The 19411-nt window shown below is 46.7% G+C and overlaps 1 protein-coding gene and 1 long non-coding RNA gene across 9 annotated transcripts in view; one reads left to right on the plus strand and one right to left on the minus strand.

Annotated features, from left to right (window-relative positions):
- The window catches only part of LOC144772476 (uncharacterized), a 30196-nt gene extending 15677 nt beyond the window's left edge, over positions 1-14519 (minus strand). Inside the window, exon 1 of the long non-coding RNA XR_013599760.1 lies at positions 14459-14519. This is a non-coding gene — a long non-coding RNA (uncharacterized LOC144772476). The remainder of the gene's footprint in view (positions 1-14458) is intronic.
- LCA5L (lebercilin LCA5 like) overlaps positions 1-19411 on the plus strand; it is a 976100-nt gene that overhangs the window by 347836 nt on the left and 608853 nt on the right. The gene's annotated exons all lie outside the window — the stretch shown is intronic.

Genomic DNA, 19411 nt, shown 5'->3' on the forward strand with positions numbered 1-19411 from the left:
CACCTTTTAAAATTAATTTTGGAATTTGTAGGGTTCTTGTCTAAGGACAAGATCATTTGAGTATTATCAACATTGGACATGATAGAGATACCGAATTACTTGATGAGGGCAATGAATCAAAATTAAACCAGGTAGGAATCGGGGTGAAGCCCTGGGGAACCCCAGATGTTAGTGCCTTTTCTCTTGACCTGAAACAACCTATCAATGCTACTTGTTTCCTATTTTTTTAGGAAAGAGTGAAACTGTTAAGACCTTTCCACAGATCCCAAAGTCGGCAAGACACTGTAGAAGTATATCATCAGAAACTGTGTTGAAACCTGCTGACATATTGAGGAAGCTTAAGACAGTGTTGTTTCGATTGTCCAACAAAAACGTTATAGATTCAGGCACATCCAAAAAGCAGCTTTCATAGAATGCGGTGGTCTAAAGCCAGCTTGAAGCGGTAGGAGGTTGTGAGCTTCTAGAAAATATACAGATCAGCTACTCATCCTCCTCACTGCCACTTGCACATATAGACATAGCGTTGCATTACAAAGCTTAACAATTCAACGACTCTCTTGTTGCTTTAAAAATATTACCTACATCTGCCACACTGCTTTAGGCTGGTTGTTGTATATCCCTCTCACCTTCACCCACTGTGTACTCCTCTTTTCGTAGACCACATAGTTTGATTCAGCATGCATCATTTATGTGCCCAAACATCAACTTTATCTCCTCCTACTTCTCTTTACTTATGTGGTTCACTATAGGTTGCAGTATTTAGCTTTAAAGCAATAGTTTCATGCCTACTGAGTTGTAGGAGTATGAGTGTGAAGCAGTTTTTATGAACTTGTTCATTTTAGCCCAGAGAATGACACATTACTGTAGAATATATCTTATATATAAATTCCCTCCTTGTAATCACAAAAAAAAACTGGTTTTGTTTATGCCCTTTTGGCTGGATAATGTGTCTGGACATGTGCTGGTGGAATTGGAGTTATCTTTTTTTTTGTTTGAAAGCTTTATTCGAGGTATATACTCATAAAAGCACAACATACATTTAAAATACATGACAGTTAAAATATTTGTTCATATTTGTACTTATACATATTTCTAAAACAGTTGTGCAAGCTTTTACAATATTAAAATTAACACACATTTAACAGGAGTCAATTGCATTAGTGGGAATAGCCCTCCGCCTAATGGACCACGCCCACCCCAAATACTTAGCTATTCCAAGAACAATAGGCTCATCAGTGGAGGTACAGATGATTCTCAACGCCTCAACACCACTAGACGTCCCAAGATTTTTACAAACTGGAGCTAACCATACCCTTCTTGGAGTGGCGTAGGCTTTGCAAACGAATAGAAAATGGCCTATACTTTCATTAGCTGCACCACACGCCGGGCAGCACAAGGTGTTCAAACTCCGGTATCTTTTTTTTTTTTTTTTTTTTTTTTTTTTAATTGTTAAGACAAAATTTAATTTGTTCTGTTTGGTCACATTTCCTAATTAGTGTGTGGTTACTTTTTACATTTACCTGCATATCACTACATTTTATAAGGTTTTCTGTTACAGTGAGAGGTCGCACACCTGATGATTCATTCACAGTAGCTGCAGAGCAAGTGGTCATTCGACCTTCAGGACCCAAAGCTGCATCATATACAATTTCAGAAAATACATGCTGTTTGCCTCAAATAAGTTATTTTTTTTTTTATTATTTGTTTATTGAGGTAAGAGGATTGATGCACTTCATGTTGCTTACAAACAGAAAAAAAAGGGTAAACATATACAGTGCATATGCCTACATCCATAAATGGCCGGCTACCCGCACTCAAAATCAAAATCATTGGCATTAGTGTTACACGGCCCATCAGCCGACATCCAACGGACCGGCGGCGTAATGTCTGATAGCACCCACATGTATATCAGTGCTGTATTCGCCCACTTATAAATCCGTAATCTTACATTTTCAAAGTTTTTTTCTTATCTTGTACCGTAACTGAAACAAACCAAACAATGTAGTCCCCAACTTTTAGTTCTCCTTCTGCTATAATCCTTCTGTGTCACAGCATCCTCCCTCCTCAGTGCCATTATTACGAAACTTGTTCACTCTGAGTTGTCAGTGTCGTATCTGTAGGTCCCTCTATCTCCGCCTCCGATCCAGAACCATCATGTGCCAGTAAATACACCCGCAAGTACCCCCAATAATCCTTGGGCCTAGAGCCACCTGGCAGCTCTTCCTCATACGTTGCGAGTGTGTCTCGACAATACACCATATCTCTCATCCAGTGCTTCACCTCAGGGGCCCTTCTGCCATTCCAGTGCATAGACACCCTTCTCTTAGCCAGTAAAAGCGCTATAGCACAAAATTTGCGTTTCAATGCTCTAAGTTGCGGGATAATACCCAACAAACAGATTTTCGCATCACACAGCATAGAGGTCCCCAGCATCTCGTTCAGGACCTGCATGACGCATTCCCAAAACCCCGCCACTTTGCGGCAGTGCCACGCTAGATGCATGAAGTCCGCATCATCTTGCTTACACCTACAACATTGTGAATCATCTCGCAAACCATATTTATGTAATCTCTGTGGCGTGTGGTATACCTGATGCAAATACTTGTAGTGTATTATTTTCAAGTTCCCGTTAGGGGTCAACATACCAGTGAGCGCACAGGAGGAATCCCATTCCAAGTCAGTGAGAGGTTCTGCTAGTCCAGCGCTCCATCTGTCCCTAGCCTTGTGTGTATTCGCCCCCACCGCCTCTTGTACAGTTGCATACAGTTTGGATACTAGATGAGACGCTGTCGGTGTAGTTAGGAGTAGTTGTAGGGGCGCGAGTGTGGGAGGTTCCTCCGGATGTGTCGGGTAGTGTTCCCTAAGCGCTCTTTGTAGTCTATAGTAGTTGAAACTGAACAATGGAGTCGGGTTTGTGATGTAGTTTAGCTTGTCCAGTGTTAGGAAGACCCCGCCATCGTATAGGTCCCCAAGAGTGTCTAGTCCCGCCCGCTTGAACAGATCCATGCCGACCCGCTCCTGCGTTACCGAAAGAGCTGGGTGATGTGCCAGAGGAAGTGTCGGTGCATACAGTGGTAAGCTGTGCGTTGCCTTGCCTATCAGCCGCCATGCCTCAGCCGTGGTATTAACTGGATTTATGTCACGTTCATGTAGTTTAGTGCGTTTATGTGTCAATATGTTGGCTAGTGGGATAGGGTCAGTGTCACCCGCCTCTACGGCCACATGTGTCAAGAAGGGCACCTCGTGGAACCAGTAATGCGCGTATTGCGCTTGCGCGCATAAGTAATATAAATAAAAGTCCGGCACCCTGAAGCCCCCCTTAGTATATGGCAGCGTCATGGTACGTAATTCCATCCTCGCTTGTTTCCCCGCCCACAACAAATTAAGGACCAGTGTGTTAATATTACGGAATACGGCTGCGGGCGGTTTGATTGGGATATTATTAAACAAGTACAGGAACTTCGGTAGAAGCACCATTTTTACAATGGCCGCCCTGTCTGCCAACGATAGGGGAAGTCTGTTCCATCTCTTAACCTTGTCCTCTAGTGACGATATGGTCCGCCCGTAGTTCGTCCTTACCACCAATTCCGGGTCTCTGTGGAACCATACACCTAAATATTTCGTAGGTTCCTCTTGCCATTTTAAAGGATAGTCTAGTTTGGTTGGGCAGGTGCTGTCCGTTAAGGACAGAACTAGGGATTTATCCCAGTTAATCTGCAACCCGGATTGTAGGCCAAACCTAATGTACTCTCTCAGGAGTGGATTAAGGTGTTGTTCAGGATTCTTAACATACAGCACCATGTCGTCTGCGTACAGTGAGATATGTATGGGTCTGGAGGGCATTTGTATCGCTGAATAGTGGTGATGCTGCCGGATCTTACATGCCAGCGGCTCCAGCACCAACGCGAATAGCATCGGCGAGAGCGGGCACCCCTGTCGAGTACCTCTGCATATTGGAATGGGCTCTGATATGTACCTGTTCACTCTGATGCGTGCTGTCAAGTTTGAATATAACATCGTTATCCACCCAGAAAAATCTGCGGAAACCCCATACGCACCAGTACTGCATGGATAAAGGGCCAGCCGATTGTGTCAAATGCTTTAGCTGCGTCCAGTAACACAGCCACCGCCTTCGTTTCCGGTGTTAAATAATGGGCCAATGCGAACAATGTACGAGTGTTATGTGTAGTCGCTCTGTCGGGGATAAAACCAGATTGGTCTGGCCTGATCAGCAAAGGCATAAGGGGTTTCAACCTGTCCGCTAGCAAACTAGCTATGATTTTAGTGTCCACATTCAATAATGAAAGAGGGCGATATGAGTCGCATTTATCTACCTCTTTACCTGGTTTCAACAACGCCACGAGCAGTGCTTCTCTCATGGACGCTGGTAGCGTCTGAGCTTCATGCGCCGCCCCGTACAGCCGCACCAAGTATGGTGCAAGTGTATCAGCGTATTTTTTATAGAATTCCGTGGCAAAACCGTCCGGCCCAGGTGCTTTGTTATTTGGTAATCTCCGAATGGTATCAGCCACTTCTTCCACTGTAACCGGGCGTTCTAGATATTTCCTGTGCCCGTCAGCTAGCCATGCCAGCTCTATATCTTCCATGTAGTGTAGTAAATCACCCTGTGTCGGTGATGGACGCGCTGTGTAAAGTGTCTCGTAAGTATTCATAAATTCAGTTAATATCCCCGTGGTGTCCGTGATCACCTCCCCTGTGTCCGTGCTAATGGACGTTATGTTTTGTGGGGCTCTACCCGCGCATATTTTTGCGGCCAATTCCCTACCAGGCCTACCTCCTTCCCCATACCTCCTCGCTGTCGCACGCTTTGACACATACTTCAGTTCGTCCGTCGCGAACTCATCGTATTCAGTTAGTAGCGCTTTAATTTCCCCCAAAACAGCAGCGTCGCCCGTCTGGGTGTACGTTTGTTCCAAGGTTTGTATAGCCTGTTCTCGTGTGTGCAGTTGTCGTCTTATATCTTTGAGGATGCCTGAGGTGGTGCTGATACAGATCCCCCGTATCGTGGCCTTAAAGGCCTCCCATAGCAGACCAGGGTCTTCAGTAGTTGGGGCGTTGAGATCGAAGTAATCTACTATAGCCTTGTGTATGGTTTCAACATATATGGGGTCTTGCAGTGCAGCCGCGTTGAAACGCCAAGTAAAAGGTGGTGGGTCATAGTATGGGATAGCGATGTCTAATAGTACTGGACCATGATCCGAAAGCGTTCGTGGTAGGTGAGTTATGTCCCTAACCCATGAAAGTATCTCCTGCGTGCCCAGCCAGTAGTCTAGCCTAGACCAACTATTGTTTGCTGCATTTATATGTGTCGCTATAGTCGTTACTGGGTTGCGTGTCCTCCATAAATCTACCATGTTTAGGTCTTCCATGGTGTCTCGCAGCATCAACCGCGCTTTGCCGTGCTGTTCCAGCGTATGTGTTGCCCTATCCAGAGTATCCTGTAGGGTGACATTGAAATCCCCACCCCATATTACGTGAGTTGTCTGCATGTCGACGATAGTGTGCCACACCTGTCTGAAAAATTCCGGGTCATCCACATTAGGCCCATATGTGTTTACTAATAGTATCTTCTGCCGCCTTACCACTCCAGCTATTATGACGCTCCTCCCTTCTGTGTCCCTGTGTATGCTCGTGATCTCAAAACCCGTTCCCTTTCTGATCAATATGCTCACCCCTCTAGAGTATGACGAGAAGTTCGAGTTGGTGACAGACTCAGCCCATTTAGCGCCTAGTGTGGAAGTACTGTCTCGCGCTAAGTGCGTTTCCTGTAAAAACACAATGCTAACTTGTACCCTGTCAAAGTAAGCAAAGAGTCGCCTGATCTTTTTCGGGTCGCCTAGCCCCCTTACATTCCACGTTAGAAATTTGAGCGTGTTAGTACCTGTCATGGGTGTGAACTTGGATATCAATGGTGTATACCTTACATTTATAACTCTGTCTGTTCAGTGCGTACTGACGTAAACATTTTACAGTGACCGGCATCGATGTTGGTATGCTCTGTACATAGACATCTCTCACATCATAATACACAACTAAGGAGTTCGCCATGCGTCTCAGACACAGAAATTGCAGTTTGAAATATTCAGAAATTCCCACCCTCCCCCCACCCACTTTAGCCCCCGAACTTTGCCAAAGCCATCCCTTAACAACCTTTAACTGTAATGTCAAATTCTTAGCGGGGTACACCCACTCGGGGGTATCACCAGGTTCACACGTCACCATCCACATAGTGGACGTGGACGGTCGCAAGTCCACGCTGTAATGTAATACACGTGCTCTAGTTCCCCCAACCCCTCACCTCCTCCAGCATAAGCAGGGCCGCCAAAGTGGTATGATGTAAGTTCGCCAATTTCCCCACTATTAGTTACATCTGCGTAGCCACTAGACTGAACCATGGGATGGACAATGTGCCTTCTGCCAGTTGAGCTATGTAAGCCATACTTTTTGCCAGGGTGGCAGGCACTAGGCCGTGACCACACAATCTTCATAGCTGAGTAGCAAATAACAAGAAACCCCTATGCCCTCTACTCCATTGATACTCACAGTCATGTTGACTCTGCCGCGGCACATCTCCATCAAGGTCCATATTTACAGTGAGTTCGTAAGTGCCACGCCAGGTCACCATCCGCTACAGTCACAAATGCCTAGGCGTGTGTGAACATTCGCCCACGAATGCAGTGTCCATCGCCTGCGCCGCACAGGTGGGCTCCGAAATTCAGTACCGTGCGTCCACAGTTTGGGTCAGTCATTCCACATCGCTCGTGTCCGCACTTCGATCTTGCTGCTTGCGCCGTTTCAGTTGTTGCCTAACGTATTCCTGCGCCGCCTGTACTGTTGGTAGTATGACCGGTTTCCCGCCAGTGAAGATTTTGAGTTTCGCCGGGTATAACATTGCATATTCTTGTCCGAGTTCTCTCAGCTTCTTTTTAACTGGAGCGAATTCCTTCCGAGCCAGTTGCACCGCCATGGTATGATCTGGATAGAACTCCAGCGTGTTACCTTGATGAGTGACCTTACCCATTTCTCTGGCCAACCTAAGTATCGTGTCGCGGTCTCGGTAGTTGAGTAAGCGGGCTATGACCATGCGTGGGGCGGCACCAGGTTTTGGCACAGGCGCAAGTGAACGGTGTGCCCGTTCGACCAGGAACACGGAAGACAGTTTCTCAGAACCAAATACCTCTTTCACCAACGATTCTATATATGTCTCCATCTTCCCTGTGTTTGTGGATTCCGGCAAGCCCGAAATCCGGACGTTGTTGCGCCTGGACCTGGCTTCCTGGTCCTCCACCTTGGCGCGCAAGCTTTCCACTGTCTTTTCCAGGCCTCCGCAGGACCTGGACATGGCCTGATGATCATCCTCCACTTGCGAGATTCGTTGTTCGGCTTCCGTTATACGCCCGTCGTGCTGTTCAATTTTCGCCGTCATGTTGTCCACTCTTTGCACCACGTTGTCCAGTTTTCCATTCATTTCCTGCAGGCTCTTCTGAATCGCCCTTAGCACCGATTCCATGCCCGTGGCGCCCGATTGTTCCTGGCCCCCTTCCGCCTCTGGGTCTGTCGTGGCCATTTTTTCTTGCTTCCGCGCTTCAAATTGGAGCTTAGTTTGTTGTCTGTCTGGTTTCCCCATGTCAATCTGCTGCTTTGGCGTAGTTTGTGCCGATGACAATCTGGGGCTGCTAGCCGTTGTCCCACCGGCCGCGGAGTTGACGCGGTGTGTTTTCGCTGCAGCCCCCCACCGAGCTTTACGTGCAGTCATTAGCCAGCCACGTGCTTTGGAAATATGGCCGATCGTCTTCGTGCAGGGCCGTCTTCTCAGGGCTCCAAACGGCGCTATTATAGTGGCTGCAATGCGTTGGGGGGCCTCCCCTCAGAGCAGGTGTGCAGACCTGACGTGCGTGGCAGAGTTATGGGGTCCGTTCCTCATATGTGCATGCTCCATGCATACCCCTCACCTCCTGGGCAATGCGCAGTCCGCCTCATGACTCTCGTGGGGGCACTGGTATAAGTCGCATTCATTCAGTGTGGTACACGGCGCTATGAGCAGCTGCTTCTGTGTGCCTCTCCTCTCCTCCAACTCACCACGCCGCAGTCGTTCGCCAGCTCAGCACGGAGACCACCGTTCCTTTCGGCGGCGACTCGCAAGCGTTTTTCCCTGTCAGTCCTGTGCGTTCCACCAGCGCCGCCATCTTGCTGTCAGTGGAACGCACCGCCGCACTCCTCAGTCACCGGTCCAGTGCCACTCTCGATCCCCGCGATGCCCCTGATGTGGGTCTGCGTACTTGGGTCTCGCAACGCCGGGGGTGATCTTCGTCCGTATCCGCCAGGCTACTTCATAATCGCCGGGTTACCGGTCACCGTGGGCGGCCATTTTGTGGTGTAGACGAGCAGCAGCCGCTAATTCGACTCGGCCAGGCTCGTCCTGCCCATATTCCGCTTCAGTAACACGGGACAATGACGGCGTCCACTTCCGATGTCCAGAACGCTGTTCGTCGCCACTGGAGCTGGGGATCTAAGGGGTTAAAGGCCGCCAATCACGCGACCGTCCGGCGGAGCTGACTTGCTAGCCAGCCATCCCGCAGTGCGCCCTCTAGAGCCCCCTCATCTTAAGGGTATCTTTGCTTGGAAAAACTTCCCCCGTGGGATTGTCCCAGAGGTTGGAGAGGCCAAGTTCACCCAGCATAACCCTGAGATTTTACAGCCATGGTATCTTATGAAAGGTATCAACTTTGATTGTTGCCAGAAACCCATCAGCATAATGCTTAATCTCAGGGGTAGTCCAGAGACGTCTCCAGTATAGGATAGGATGCAATCGAGCTCGATCACTAACAGATCGTCTCCCTAAATCAAGGCAAAGCGGGATTAGTGGGGTACTCTGGGGAAGTCCCGTAATTCCCCTGAAGAACCTATTCTCTGTTATCTGTAGGGAAGAAAGCCTTTCGAAGCCCCACAACTCTGCCCCATATAGGGCTGACCCTATAGCCTTTGCATCGTATACGGCAAGGACAGGTTTTATTGGTTTTGTTTTTGATTTTTTGTGCTCCACCCGAAGTGCCCCCGAAATTTGCTGGTGTTTCAAGACCGCTTTTTCTATATGATGAGACCAACCCTGGCCATTTGCTATCTGCACCCCCAGGTAAGTAAACTCCCTGACCACCTCAAGCTCAATATTATTCAGGAATATCCTAGGGCGAGATTTACAGCTTGCAGAAAAAGCCATCAGCTTAGTCTTGCCCACGTTGACTTCGAGGCCATGTTCCACACAAAAACCATCGAAGATATTTAGGGCACGTTGTAGCCCAGCAGGAGTCTTAGACATGATTAGTGTATCGTCAGCGAACATCAGGATCGGGACCCTGAGGCTCGCTAACGAAGGTGCATCTACACTAACATCCAGCATTCTACCCACAATTCCATTAATGAACAGTGAGAAGAGCAAGGGTGCCATTGGACATCCTTGGCGAACCCCCCGTTCAACCGGAAAGTCGACGGAAGATTCACCACTGGACTCTAGCGAAATTGCACTCGTGCAACCTCATGATTAGAGTGAGCAATTCGGATGGAATACCTATTTTGTTTAGGACTGTCCAAAGCTTACTCCTTGGGACTAAGTCAAAGGCAGCCCGCAAGTCGACAAATGCGACATACAGGCTGCCCTTGCCAAGCAGTACCGTCCCCCACCGCAACATGGTGAAGCGAAACACTTGGTCAACCATGCTAGTAGCCCGCCGAAAACCTGCCTGGTAAGGGGAGAGGGCATTGTTCTCATCCACCCAATCCATAAGTTTGTTTACCACCATCTTCCCTACCACTTTTTGGATAGTGGCAATCAAACTTATTGGCCTATAATTAGCCGGGAGGGACCGATCTCCTTTTTTATAGATGGGTATGATAATTGCTCCCTTCCATAATTCTGGGACTGCCGCTCCTTTAGCAATGGCATTTCCCAATAGGAACACATACCTAACCCACCTTGATTTGTCATTTTTAAAAACATCCGAGGGTATCCCGTCTAAGCCCGGGGCCCTTCCCCCTTGTGCAGAGCATATTGCAAGTTCAACTTCTTTGGGAGTGAACAGATTGTCAATAGAAAAAACAACTGGAACCTCTTCCCCTGCCCCCGCCTCCTTGGTCTCTGCATATTGGGGTCTAAAATAATTCACCCAAGCCGCTTCGGCAACATTATTATCTGGTTTACTAGGTTGCCACCTCTACCCCACTTCACAATCTTCCAGAAAAGCCTGGAATCCTTTGCTCCAGAAGCCTCCTTTAATTCAGCCCAGTATTCTTCGTCCCACTTTTTCTTCGCCAGGGAGATACTTGCATTATATCGCTTCCTGGCTGCACTAATCGCAGCCCTATCCCTATTTCTAATGGCCCTACCCAAGGCTAATCTAGCTGCCCTACACTGTTGGTTAAACCACCTAGCTGGTTTGGGAGGTAGTGTACAATTTGCCTTGCATGTTCTCATAAAGTGCGGTCTTAAGAGGGAAAAAAGCTTATTGTGGATGTCTGTAATTTCCCTAGACCCTGGGGCTGTGGAGTTTGCTACCTCCATACAAGCGAGAGCATTGTCCACCTCAGAGCTAATAAAATTCATGGATTCTGCATTCGCTAACACACTTAGCCATTTGAGTCTGCGCATGTCATTGGCCATAACAGACAGTAGGCCATCACTTGGCCGCGAGTTGTGTGGCATAGCCATCCACCAATTATGGATCACACAGAGGGGATTGTGATCACTTTCCAATCTACCCTTCATTTCCATATCACAAACCCCCCGCCAAAGATTGAGACTACATATAACGTAGTCTATCCTACTTCTATTGTGGCCATTGTCAAAAGTGCAAGCACCTTCCTTGTCACCCTTTGTCCTCCCATTTAGGGCTCTCAGCCCGTACTCTAGACACATTGCATTTAGTAGCAGTATGTCCTTCGTCCACCGTTTGACAGGAACTAAATCTAAAGATGGTACTCCCCATAATATGTCCTCATCTTGACCCAGGGGATCATCTGTGCTGTCTAACGGTTCAAAGGTCCTATTTAAATCCCCAGCTACTACTACTCTGTTACCCAAGGACTTTGTTCCTAGGAAGGTGGACAAGGCCTCTAAAGTGGGGGAACTCCCAGTGTTGGTACCTCTGGCATAGATGTTATACAAGTCTATCACACCCCACTTTTCTGAAGACATTCTTAACATTAAGATGTCAATACAGCCCAACTCCAACACTTTAATTGTAATATCCAAACCCTGCTTTATCCAAACTGTAAGGCCTCCCATTGGTCGACCCCTGGCACCTCTATTTGCTGGAATTGAAAAATTTAAATAACCAGGAAGAAAAATGGGATCACAAGCCCATGTCTCCTGTAAAAAACACACTTCGAACCCATTAATAAAATCTAACCAGGTTTGTGACATCAGCTTGCTACCCAATCCTGCAATATTCCAGGAGATAAACTTCCCTGTACTAGGACCATCCCTACATACTGCTTTTAACAAGGGAGAGATAGAGAGATTTGTTAAACTACCACCATGCTCTTCACAATTTTGGACATTGTCCATGGTGTTGTCCTCCACTTCCTGGATACCAATCATACTTGGTGAGGGTAGTTCCCCACTCTCCTGATTTTTGGTACACTCCCCACATACTTCCTCCACAGATACAATATTTTCACCAGCAATCTTTTCGTTTACCACCACATTAGTGTTCAAAGCAGATGCATTAGAGTTCCCACATGAGTTCCAACGATTTCCACCTCCCCTAATATTCAACAAATCAAACTTTGGTCAACAGCCCCAACCCAAATTATACATACCATCAGGAAAGGTATAGTTTAGGCCATTATGATGGTTTTGTCTTTGTAATGGTATGGCAAAGGAAGTAATCCCTAGCGAGAGGGGATTGTTAGGGCAACTTAAATCATTAAACACACCCAAATGGGCGCCTATTGGTCTTGGGTAAAAAAAGGTAAGATCGACAATACCAATTCCACCACTACTTGTGCCCCAGCCCTGCCTCGTTATCCAACCTGCCACCCTAGGGTCTTGAAAATTGATGACAATACAGTCCCCCCCCCAAATTTTTGGGAGTGCAACCAATCCAATTGGTCCTCCTTACCCCTATTATCAGCCCATCAACTTCCCCAGGTAGTGGTCTGTTTACCCTTAACCAGTGCATTACCTTGTTTTTTTAGCATCTGGAAGGTTTCTCTTTGTCCACCCAAGAGAGGTGGGACGTTAGTAAGGACCACCACAAAGGGATAGGAGTCTGGGGTAAGATTCATGGGGGGTTTCTTTTGAGGTGGCTTCATCAAAGAAGGTATAAGGGGTCTAGTAGCTGTAGCAGCAGGACGAGATATAGGAATATTATGTGGTGGCTGGGAACTGGTAGGTACAGCATTGCTTATCCTAGGACTTATACTACCCCCTACTCCAACACTAGGGGGGTGTTTTGGGATACTTGGTAACGGTTGGGAACCATTCGGACAAAAGTGGCACTTTTAGGGCATTCTTTGTTCTTGCCCATAGGCACAGGGTCAGGGAGCTTAGTTGTTTTTTTCCCAGAGCTACTGGCAACGCTAGCTGGCACTACAGAATTGGTCTGTTGACTTAGTCCCTTACCCTTCAGCACACTTATAGTACTGCCTACTGGAAGGGGTAATTCAACAATAGGCACATCTTTAACCTGCCCAGTAAGTTGCTGCGACTTACTACTCTCACCCATCCTGAATTGGGATTTAATTAATGATTTCGTGGTGAAAAAATTATCTAAAGTAGCCTGCTCAAAATGGTCTAGCCGGTCTACTAACCTACTAACTCGTTCCTCGATGGGAGTCAGGAGAGTCCATAGCAGCCTTTCAAGCTCAGGGAGCAGTGAATGGATAGGGGGTAATGACCCAGCCAACCCCATCCCCGAGGAGTCATTAGTAGTGGAGCCTGGACTTACTAGAACAACAACTCCCCCCCTCATCGGGCGTTTCCCCACTTTGACTATCCCCAATAACTTCATTACAAGGGCGCAAGCTTTTTCCAACTTTCCTAACTTTATATGGAGGTTTGGGGAAATAACATTTCCTCGGGGCAGTACTCCTTTTTCTTTTTGAACATGGTTTTGATTGAACCACGTGAGTTGCCACACTAGGTTCTACTGTACAAGTTAGAGGGTCACTTGGATTAATAAGTGAAATGGCGGGTAAGATGGAAATATCGGATCCTGAGGGCGAACCACCCTGGGGCTCCATGATTGGAGGGAAGGCATAAGATGTTTCAGATACAATGGACAAGGTTAGGGATGACAAAGGGGTAACCAATGCCGGAAAAGCTTGTGGTGGCCGTTTCTCCACAGGATTTTTAAGGAGTTCAATGGACAGCCTACGCTCAGCATGTCTCTCTGCCAAGGAAATTTCCTTATCAATGTCTTGAGTAAGCCGATTAAAATATATATCTAGTGGGCCTACAATAGCAGGTCCTACCTCTGCCTGGGAAGAAACCAAAATGGTACTGTTTGGTAATGAAGACATTATTTACAGCCCCCAAGGTTTTTAAAATAAAAAAAATAAAAAAATAAAATAGATAAAACAACACGAATGGGACTAGGTATATTAAGGACACACTATTTGCTGAAAAAGATCCTGTAGACTACGTGACAGAGAGATAGCCCAGCCCGGCCTCCTTTGGCCCCTGACGGCCACAGACGGTCCCGCCCTTGTCCCGGGCTTCTCCCGGGCGTGCTCCCGCGCGCTCCCGCGCTGCGGGTGCCCAAACTTCTAAAAGTAACAACAAGGGACGTGATGGGCGGGTGGGCGGGTCCGGCAGGGAGAGCAGCCCAGCTGGTGGTGATGAGGCACGCAGGGACTCCTGGTCCACGGAGTCCCTGCCGTCAGCTCGCAGCCCTGCCGAACACAAGGAAACAGCCCCTTCTCTGGCCTTTGTCCCCGAGGTATGTAAAGGTAGCAAAATGAGCAGCATCAGGCGGGTAAAATCACGGGCAAAATCCAAGATACAGCAACATTGGAGTTATCATTATAGAGACATCTGTAATTGTGTTAAGAAGCGTCAGTCAGGTAAGTTTAGTACTTCTTTATTGCTTCTAGCTTGAGCCAACTCCTGCTGCCAGCCTGGTCAACTCTCCTGGTAAACTGTCGCAGACAGAAGCTACCATGGAGATGGAACTAAACATGTGCATGAGCAATACTTGAAAGAATACAACACATCCCCTTTACAGAGAAATCAAACAAGAGAAGAAAGAAAAGAAGGAGAAGATGAAATAAAAAAACTACTTATAATTCTAAAACATCATAACTCAAAACCCACCATGTGATCAGGAATAGAATAATAAAACATTTAAAAAAGAATAACATTAACAACAAGAACGAAAATGATCAAATTCAGGTAACGAATTAAAACAATTCATTTCAGAACATCTCATAATCATTATACCTTTTTGGAAAACGGTGAAGTCTGGAAGGACGGGGTGAGGAACCAGAACTTGTGGGCAAATTAGAAGCTGGTGAGAAATCTGGGCAGGAAGGAAACATAGACTTATCAACCTGGAACTTCACCAACCAAGACATGCTCCATTTTCCACCATCATGCACAGTAACCACATTTCTGCTCACTGCGGTGATGACATAAGGTCCCATATATTCACTGACACCCTTCATGTGCCATCGTGGTCTTTTAATGAGCATCCACTAACCGACTTTCCATGATGTAACTTTGGTTGATTTTTTTTACATCAAACCTCTGTTTGTACTTACTCTGGTAGGACTTAATTTGGTCACTCACCTCTTCCTCATTCAAAACAGGACCTTTAATGGAAGGTAACCATCCAGGATTGAGTTTGGATAATGCAACTCTCCCTCTAAGCAATTGAAAAGGTGATTTTTGCAAAATGCTATTGACCGCTGTGCGGTGAGCCCACCAGGTGTCCCTTAAAATCCCCTTAAGAGGAACTCTTAATTCAATTGCCCTTTGTACACATGCTTTAACTACTTTATTCATGCGCTCTGCCAGGCCATTGGCCTGAGGAGCATAGAGGGCAGTTCTCTGGTGTACAATGCCATAGTCATTTAAAAATTCATGCATTTCCTGAGAAACAAATTGTACCCCATTGTCCGTGATTAGGAATTTGGGAATACCTTCAGCAGCAAATTCATCCTTAAGAAAATCAATCACCACTCTTGTACTAACCAAACTCACACATCTAGTGGTGACCCATTTAGATGAATAATCAACCAAGAGAATCAAAAATCTGTCTGCTGTGTTTAACAACTCAAAGGGGCCCAATAAATCCAATCCCAACTTGATTGAAGGGTCACGTGCTACCTCGACAGGAAAAAGTGGAGGCGTGTTAATAACCCGTGACTTGTCACAAGAAGCACACTCATAACACTCACTAACCCCCTTTTCAACCTGACTATCCGTCTTTGGCCACCAATATCTCTCCCGAAGTCTGGACTTCGTGAGACTCCTTCCCAGATGTCCCTCATGAGCCAGGTGTATTAGTTTTGCCTTAAGACCTTCAGGTGGAATCACTCTTTCTCCACGCATGAGTTGGCCCTGACAAAGAGTGAGTTCATTTCTGATGGACCAGAAAGGAAGTCAATTAGAGTCTAGCTTGCTATTGTCTGGCCAACTGTCAATAACAAAACGTGTCACAGAAGGAAGTAAGTGATCAGCTAACCTGCAGCTTTCCCACTCACTCTCTTGGACAGCAGACTCCATGACCCAATTGACATTAACAGTGTCAAGATCAAGTGCACTCTCAGAACGTACAATCGGTAATCTAGACAGTCAATCTGCTGCTTTGTTAGCAGCACCAGGAAGATACTCCACTCGAAAATTGTATTCTTCTATACCCTCACTCCAACGTTTTAGTCTTGGAGTAAGCCTTTCACTCTCTGTGCAAGAGAATACTTGTACTAAGGGCTGATGATCAGATCTTACTAGGAAAGAAATTCCCCACAGATAAAATGTAAAATGCTTTATAGCCCACACATATGCCAAAGCCTCTCTCTCAATACATATTTTTGTTCAGGCTTCGTTAAAGCTCTTTAAGCAAATGCAACAACTTTCTCACCACCATAATCTACTTGTGAAAGCACAGCTCCAAGGCCACAAAGACTGGCATCTGTGGTTAAAAAAAGCCTTTTTCTTGGAATCAAAATGGCCTAGGGTAGGCATTTTACTGATAGCAGACTTAATGGAACTGAAAGCTGATGCACATTCAGGTGACCAATTAAAGTGTTTTTCCTTCCTGAGAAGAATTCTGATAGGTTCCACAGTTTAGGCAAAACCTTGAATTCATTTTCAGTAAAACCCAGTGAGACCCAGAAAAGACCTTACTTGCTCTTTGTCTATTGGGGTAGGAGCATCAAAGATACTCTTTGTTAGATCACGTTTTGGTTGGATGTCCTCCCCAAATATGACATTGCCTAAATATGTGACGGAAGATTCACCAATTCTGCACTTTGCTCAATTTACTGTTAAACCTTTTTCAGCTAGTCTTTGTAAAGTGAGTCTTAAAACAGTGTCATGCTCAGAATCGTCTTTTCCATGAACTAAAATATCGTCCTGAAAGAACATAATATTATGAATATCTTTTAGAACTGTTATCATAATGCGTAGGAAACAGGCAGTCGCAGAGGCTAATCCAAATGGCTTCCTGATGAAGCGGAAGGCCCCCAGTGGTGTTACAAAAGATGTTTGATGTCTGGATGGAGGGGAACTTGGTGGTACGCTGAGGATAAGTCCAACAGACTAAAGACCCTTGCACCACCAAATATATTGATCGATTCAGAGATATTAGGAAGAGGTTGACAATACACCCATATCCAGTTGTTGAGGCTTCTCAAGTCAACACACATCCTAATACTCTTCCCTCCATCCTTAGGTGCCAAAACCACTGGGGCCAACCATTCGGAGGATTCAATTTCCTCTATAACACCTTGCATAACAAGTCTTTTAAGTTCACATCGTAACGGTTCTAACATCATGTTAGGAACTTTGCTAACCATGTGCACTACGGGTATAGCATTTTGTTTAAGAATAATACGGTGTTGAAAATCCTTGAGAAGACCTAAATTGTCTGAGAAAACTTGGGGAAATTCATCAAAGAACTTATTAGAAGGTATACTTTGATCTACCAAAATGACTTGTTCAGAAGGAAAGCGAGCATTAGGATTAAGAATTATTCCCAAGTCTCTCTGGTGTCGCCAACCCAGGAGGTTGTCACGACGTTTGGCGACATAAACTTTCCCAATGGTGTCTCTTCCTTTGAAGTGAATTTTCATGATGGCATAACCAATGACGATGCGCAAGCCACCATAACTGACTGGGTTCATGTCTGGAGCAGAAAGTTCCACCTCAGGAAAAGTCCTGTCCCAAAGTTCATTTCCAAGCATCGTTAAAGGAGAACCGGAGTCAGCTAGGACAACAAATAACTTCTCTCCAATCACAACATCACATTCGGCCTTTGCTGATGAGTTCGGCATCCACTAAGCCGTCTCCTCGTACACTCAACATCGTTGTCCTAGAAGGAACAATTGTTTCTGTGTTTTCATGCCTATTGTCCAATGTGTGTACTTTGCCTCCGGACTTGCATACTCTGGCATAATGGCCCTGTTTTTTTTTTTTTTTTACTCTTTATTCCCAGCTGCTTTTTTCAAACAATGACAGTATATATTCTCCACAATGCATCAGCTGGTGTTTTCTATTTTACCCCACTGAACATACAAACCCACTTCTTCTTGTCGGTTCCCAAACGGAGAGCCATCTACAGTACAGGTAGGCCATTCACGTAGTGTAACATATCCAATATACTCTTCCGTATACAGAGGCTGCAGTGTCGTGGGATTTCAACAAATGGTTAACTCAACACCCCTATCTGTCCCTCCCCCCCCCCCCCCCCCCAGACAATTCCCCCCCCCCCCCTCCCCGTCTCCTGGTTTCTTGCGTTACCCTCAATTACTGAACTCAGGTTATACCGGCCTTCGCGTATCATGATAAGTAGCATGCCCCGGAACAGTCTTGCGGTTGCGGGGGGGCGGCAGGCCACACCTCTAAAGTACCTAACTACCGTTCTCTAACCCTGTGAGGTAAGCCCCGGTGCCAAGGATAGATCCATCTCTTCGAGCGCTATAAGCATAACCTCCCAGTCCCAGTCCAAACTTAGACTCAATGGAGCGAAGACCGAGATTATGGTCATGGGTCACCCACTTCCATCTCTGTCCTCCGACCATTGGCCTCCCTGTATGGGGGACCCACCACCCCCCAAGGAGAAAGTCAAGAGTCTTGGGGTTTGGTTTGAACCCCAACTCACCTTTATGACCCATGCGCAGAAGGTGGCTGGAGGATGCTTTGGATCACTGCGGGCCATAAGGAAGGTCCTCCCCCTGCTCCCCTTCGAATCAAGAAAACTTCTGATTCAGGGCCTAATCCTGGCCAGACTGGATTATTATTATATGAAACTTGTAACGCGCTCAGCTTACCCGGGGGCATCCCGGCGCGACAGACCAAGAAGGAGAGACTCGATTACTCACTACTGAGGAAACAAATAGGTTTTAAGGAGTTTCCTAAATAGTAGGATCTTGGGCTCTGAGCGAATCTTAAGGGGCAGAGAGTTCCACAGAGATGCCACCTGTACCGAAAAACGCCTGCCCCTAGTCCGAGCTCTCTTAACTCTCGCAGATTGCAAAAGATGTTGCTGGTCCGAGCGCAGAAGGCGTGGAGGTTTATAAGGACGGGCCATATTAAAAAGGATGGGGGGGCCTTTGCCATGTAGAATTTTATGGGCCGTACACAGCGCCTTGAATTTCACCCGCTCCTTAACAGGGAGCCAGTGAAGCGCTTTAAGGGCCGGGGCAGCAGACTGCCTTCTAGGGATCTCCATCAAGACTCTGGCGGCTGCGTTTTGCACCTGTTGGAGGGTTTTAAAGGTCGCTTCGGGGGCACCAAGGAACAGGGCATTTCCATAGTCGAGCCTCGACAGGATTAAACCACGCATCAAAAGCTTCTTAGCTGGATCCGGAAGCAGTGGTAGCACCTTTCGGGCTGACTTCAGTAGACCGAAGCAAACCCCCGCGGTCTTCCTGGCGTGAGTCCTAAAGGACAGATCTTCCTCCAACCATACTCCCAAGGACTTGATCTCCTTCTTGGGGGATGGTGGATCGCCAAGAGACCGGGGCCAACAGCTGGCAATAATGGAGGGACTGGAGTTGCCCAAGAGCATCAGCTCAGTTTTTCCTCCATTGAGCTTTAGAGCCGAGTTGGACATCCAATGGTAGACATTGGCCAGGCAGTCATGTAACACATTGGGTTGTTCCGCCAGCTGAGTGAGGCCCACCACCAGCTGAGTATCATCAGCATAGCTGATGATCTTCAACCCCGAGG

Source organism: Lissotriton helveticus, chromosome 8 (genome assembly GCF_964261635.1).
Source record: "Lissotriton helveticus chromosome 8, aLisHel1.1, whole genome shotgun sequence".
NCBI lineage: Eukaryota > Metazoa > Chordata > Amphibia > Caudata > Salamandridae > Lissotriton > Lissotriton helveticus.